The following is a 5,863-nucleotide window of genomic DNA, read 5'->3' on the forward strand; positions in this document are numbered from 1 at the left end:
GATCCCATCAGTAGTAGAAGAACTTCTTCGCTTTGTTCGTTGTGTTGTTCTTTCTCCTTACAGCTCTTTTTTCCCACACCACAAACCCACTGGATGGATTAACTCAACGCATTTCTCCATTAAACCTCTGATCTGTGCTGAGAAAACACGATGAAGTCATTGAGAGTCCCGAAAACAGGAAGGAGTCCGCCCTCCTTGGAGCACTCGGAGGGAGCCCTGCAGCCAGGAGGAGGCCCAGAGAACAAATGTTTGTGGGCAAAACCTGACTCCTGCAATCTGCCCGCATGGATTGGGCTGCTGGTGAGTTCATGACATGCGATGCACTGGGACATAATTAGGGAATAACTCGCTGCAGAGGCTCTGCTTCAGCACAGCTGTCATGGGAGGGCTTTGCCCTACACCGTGCCTGACAGCTCCTACAGGCTGCTCTTTGGCCATAGAATGATCCTAATATCCAACCCAAACCTTCCCTGGAGCAATTAAAGGCCGTGACCACTCAGCCTATCCATGCTGTCCATATGCATCCAAGAGAGCCAAGGTCTAGATCCACACTGTCCTGGTGTAGGAGGTTTGCTGTCTCTGTGGAGCTACTGCCACAGGGATCAGAATCAGGATTGGGCACAGATTTCCCCCAGAACAGTTGAGGAAGCTGTTGTGGCAAAGGGGAGAGCTTAGTGTGCAATAGCACACAGTCCTGCAGTGCCCAGAGCTCCTGGACATCCCCCACGTGCATCCCTGTGTGCTGCAGATCTATGGGCAGATTTCCTGAGAGCAGTGCTTCTCTTTGTGCCACTTTTGGGGCTCTGGGATGCGCTTGGAAGTGAGAGGTACTTAGATGCTTACTGAAGCATCACAGGTGGTGGCTGCTCCCCAAGGCAGCCACTGAACCCCAAAACAAAAGCCTCTGGGTGAGCCAATGGGATGCTCCTGCAGCAGCACACAGCTTCCATTGATTTTCCCCATTCTGGGCTCCTTTGCCCATATGTCTGTCAGAAATCTGCAAGCCTGGGTGCAGGCAGAAAATCCCACGAGTGGCTTCAATCTGCTGTATTTGGGCTTGGGAGAAAAAGGACAGAAAATCAGGATGCAGATTTCATCTTTTTCTAACTCCTCTTATGTGTATATTGAAATTAATTCAGCTCGGCGTTGGAGTGAAATGGTTGACAGCTTTTTCTTTAGAACATACTGAAAATAGGACTTTTTGGCTAACCCCAAACTCTCAGAGACATTCAGCCTGCAGTCTGTCAAACCATTTCACCCCATGGGTCACAATCCTAGAATGGCCCGGGTTGAAAAGGACCACAGTGATCATCCATTTCAACCCCCCGCCATGGGCAGGGCTGCCAGCCAGCAGACCGGGCTGCCCAGAGCCATGAAGCATCTTCTAGAAAGCATCTCTTCCTTATGGAGTAGGTTCTGTTGGGAAGGTCCACCAGCAGCATCTAGAATGTAATTCAGAGCCCGTGGGGTCCTTTAGCCATGCATGAGCAACACTTGGCCTGCAGAAGGATGCATGTCTGGGAGCTGTGCATAGGAACAGATGTCCAGGGCTTTGTGTAGATGAAACACCACAGCAATATGGATCCTCTTGGGGTAGAGGCGAACCCAAGAAGCTGGGAGGCTGCTGGCACAGGCCAGCATGCTTTAGAGTTCTAAAGCCATTTCTGTGGGCTTTTTATTTCTCATTTTTTAACAAAACACTGAGAAATGCCTTGTCTGGGCCCGCCCAGAGCAGCTCATGGGACCTGCACAGAGCTGATGCTGCTGGCGTCGGGCGAGCTCTGCCTTTGTGCACGATCTGCCTTCCCACGGCGGCTGGCTGCCAAGCAGAAAGAGCTGTTTGTTTGCAAGCAGTGAGCTCTGTGCAGGAGAACACCCAAACGAAAGGAAAAACGCCCAAACGAAGCATTTCAGCACCAAATTCTGCCCACCCTCCCCAGCACTGCTCTGCTCCATCATGCTGCGTGTTCCTGCCGTGCTCAGTCCATTCGTGGTGGTGACGTCTCCTTTGTGCGTGGGCACATTGTCACCTGGCAGTGCCTTGGGCATGGCAGGGCCACCAGATCCAGTGGCTGCATCCTGTGCTCTGTTGGACCCTCCAGCATCCCAAAACTATGGGTGAAGGAGTGGGTCCCCCATCCCTGCAAGGACCCAAAGTCATTCTGGGGCCCTGGGAGGCTGGAGCTGGTGGGGGGCAGCCAGCCCACAACAGAGGTGGAACTTTAAGGTCCCTTCCAACCCAATCATTCTGTGATCCAAATTCTCCATCCCTATGGCATGCACACACCACACTGTGCAGCTTGAAGGAGGAGCAATGTAATAAACCCTTTGAAAAGCCATATTTCAAGTTAACTAACCTTTTCGGATGCTCCAGAACAGCCCATACTGGGCTGGGCTGAGCTGGAGGCTTGGAAGGGAAGCGTGGGGCTGCCCCTGCTCCGTCCGAACCGGTCGGCTGAGTCATCCCCTGAGTTCATACCTGGCACCGGCCCTGCCGGATGGGAGCATGGGGACAGCTGGGGCTGTGCTGGTGGGATGATGCAGGCAGCAAGGAGAGGCAATGCCAAGGGTGGAAAGGGCATCAGGACATCAGGTGGGAACACAGTGGGATGGGAAGGAGGGGACCACGTGGTGCTCCAGAAATCTTGTCCACAAAGATCTCCATGTGTCCTGCTTGCTTTGAGGTCCCTCCCAACCCCATACTGTGCATGAAGGGATGGGGAGCACCCACACAATGTGCTCACTGGGCTCCATGGGGCTGCCAGCCCCCTCCATGCTGCTGTCCCTCCTCACAGGGAACGCCTCCTGCCCCGCTGGCTGACTCCCAGGGCTCCATTAAGAAGGCAAAACGGGTTTAATTAGGGATGCTGGCAAGCTGGCCATAGGGCAAGGCGCTGGTGGGGCTCAAGGGAAGGTTTATCAGCTCATGTTGTGGAATGTCTGAGGATCTATTAGCCAAATGCCATCTAATAAGCAAATAAATATCTGCAAATCAACTGCAGCTCTGACGAGTTCCTGCACTTTCCCATTGCCCTGGAGCTGCTCACAGTACTGAGGTTGGGTAACTCCTGTTGCCTCTGCTTCAAACCGGTGCTGCTGTGCGAGGAGCAGCCTGCAGGAGCTGTGGGAGGAAGGGGAGCAGCTCTGTGCCCATTGCAATGGGGATCATCCCGACCCCTCAGACCCACAGCGTGAGCTCCAGACAACATTCATCTTCTCAGGAAGTTGTGCTGTTGTCCCCAGGTCTGCACTGTCCCCGTCCCTGTTGGATGTGGTGATCTTGGAGGTCTTTTCCAACAGAACAACTATGATTTCCCAGCTGTGGCTTTGCAGTAATTCCCAGATAGAAGATAAAAGATTTCTGACCTTTCCATGGTGCAAAGCCACACAAGCCCCCAGCAGCACCGCTCTGCTCCTCTGGGGCTGCTGGCTGGGCAGCAGCTTGCTGGGTTCTCCTCTCCCATCCTTAATCCTTTAATGTCAGCTTTATTGATGCTCCATAGAGCTCAGTTTTCAGCAGCAAGCTGAGGATTGCCATCCCTGCTTTCATGAAGACCAGATTACACACCTTGCAGGCAGGTGGGACTGGCAGCTGGCCCCTCTCCCCCTGCCCACCTGCCCTGACCTTCCTCTTTCTGATTTCCTTTCTTTCTGTGCTCACCAGCTGGCTCTGCGGTATGACCCACCTGCACAAAACCCCTTTGAAAGAGAAACACGTCACCCAGATGCAAAGATCCAGGTCCTGGTCAGGTATTGTGTTCCCTTGGGGGTTTTACATGGCTGAGGATGAGACTCTCCATTGCAAAGAGTGACACGGAGCAGGTTCCTCCAGGTAATTAGGTGGCTGCTTTCCTGCGCTTTCTCTGAAGGCAAAATTGCAACCTGCTGTACTCCATGCAAGTTGCTGGTGGGCTGTAGTGTTTGTAGGGATTATCAGCCTCCCTCTGCCCACCAGGACAGTCCTTCCCAGTATTCCTTCTCCTTGAAGGAATCCTGGTTATTTAGCACCAAAATGGGTTACAAGGATCTTCTGACACATCTGCAGTTCTATCCCTGTTGTGGGTTCTCCTCACAGGAGAGCTGGGAAGCTGGAAGCAGAGGGGGATTTGCTGCAGGTCTGGGCTCCCTGCTTTGCTCCAGCATCAGGTGAGGAGCCCCCACAGCAGCAAGAGCCTCCTAGGATGGAGCCATGGTGGGAGATGAGCCGGTGCTGGGAGAAACCCTCAGCCTCCTGCCCCAGGGAGGTTAATTACAGCCTCAGTGTGGAGCAGAGGGACCTTTGATGTGGGGAGCCTGGTGCAGGTATCTCCGGGAGGAGATGTCTCCCCGCTGTCTAGACTCCCTTTGCAACAAGGGCCAGCTCGCAGGGTGTGATTCAGCTCGTCTCGCAGCCTACATCCAAATCCCACCCAGGGTGACTCTTAATGAAGGAAACGATGACGAGGTGGAAGCCCCGATGGGAGCTGCAGGGCTGCAGGATGCGTCCAGATCCAGGCTGTGCCCCGGGCTCTGCATCACTCAGGGTGAAAGCAAGCCTTAATTGCAGCATGAGTAGCAGCAGCATAGCCGCTGGCGGGTGGTCGGGTTGGTTGAAATCCATGGAGGGAGGTGGTGGCTTCATGCACTAAGATGCCAGCAGTGAGGAGGCCATGGATAATGTTCTGAATGCTGTCTGCGGGAAAGTCTATGAGCGTCTTGCATGCTTTGGTATGTGGAGCTGGTGTGGGCTCCCCATAGGCTGTTTGGAAAGTTCAAAGCCAGTTGGAGAGTCATAGACTCATTCAGGTTGAAAAAGGCCTCTGAGATCCCCAACCCAACCCACCACACCCGCTGTCCATGTCCCTTAGTGCCACATCTCCATGGCTCTTGAAGAGGTGGAAGGTGCCCATCCCATGCCTGGATGTGGGAAATGCACCCAACATGTGCTGATGTTGGTGGTGGCTCTCCAGCACCTCGGGCTGCTCCATCATCTCCTCCATGGCCAACACCACTCCAAGGCTTTGGAGGCCCCTTTGTTTTTCTGCAGCACTGGGGCAGGAGGATGGGGCACACCAAGAAAAGCAGGTTATACAGATCCCTTCCATGATGCCCAGCCTTTATGTGGGGAAACTGTTCCTTCTGTCCCCTATCCCACCCTTGGTTTAACCCAGACCCCGATTTCTGCCTCCCACCACTCTCTGCTCCCCTGAGGAAAAGCCATGTGAAATTTATCTCATCATCGTTCATTTAAATAAACCAATTAAGCAATGCTCAGGAATCTCTGATCCAAGCCAGCCCGGCCGGCCAGCATTCCCGTGTTTCTACAGCACCTTCTCGCCCTGCTTGCCCTCACTTCAAAGCAACCCCGGCCTTGAAGCGCTTCGGCAAAGTATGTCAAGAGATCCGGGAAACAGGATTTAACGCTGGGGAAATCAGTAACCAAATGAGTTCTTGGCCAAACGGCTCCTCTTCTTGATCTTGGGAAAAGTGGTGTTTAAATTCTCTATCTCATGGTTTGAGACTCAGGAAATGTGATTGCGCATCTGTCATTATTTTACTCTTCTGTGTTGATTGCTCATCTTAAACAAACCGCATTCCTGCATCGCTTAGTAATCTCTGCTGTTCCCTTTCCTCTCCGAGGAGGCAAGTCCCAGCTTGACATCAATGTACCTGCTGATCAGAGCTCCACTCTGAGCCAACCGGCCCATCCACGCAGTCCGTGGCCACGCGCAGCCCTCGCGCTGCCAGCCCCTTCCCTCCGCATTGCCCCATCTTGGTGGCACCCCTTTGCCATAACGCCTGCTCGGCCAAAGCACAGGAGGAGCTGTGATCCACACCTCGCTGAGACCCATGCGCTTCTTGGAAGGGCGCTCCGACCTTCCCC

Source organism: Coturnix japonica, chromosome 5 (assembly GCF_054131305.1).
Source record: "Coturnix japonica strain WE chromosome 5, WE-NBRP24, whole genome shotgun sequence".
NCBI lineage: Eukaryota > Metazoa > Chordata > Aves > Galliformes > Phasianidae > Coturnix > Coturnix japonica.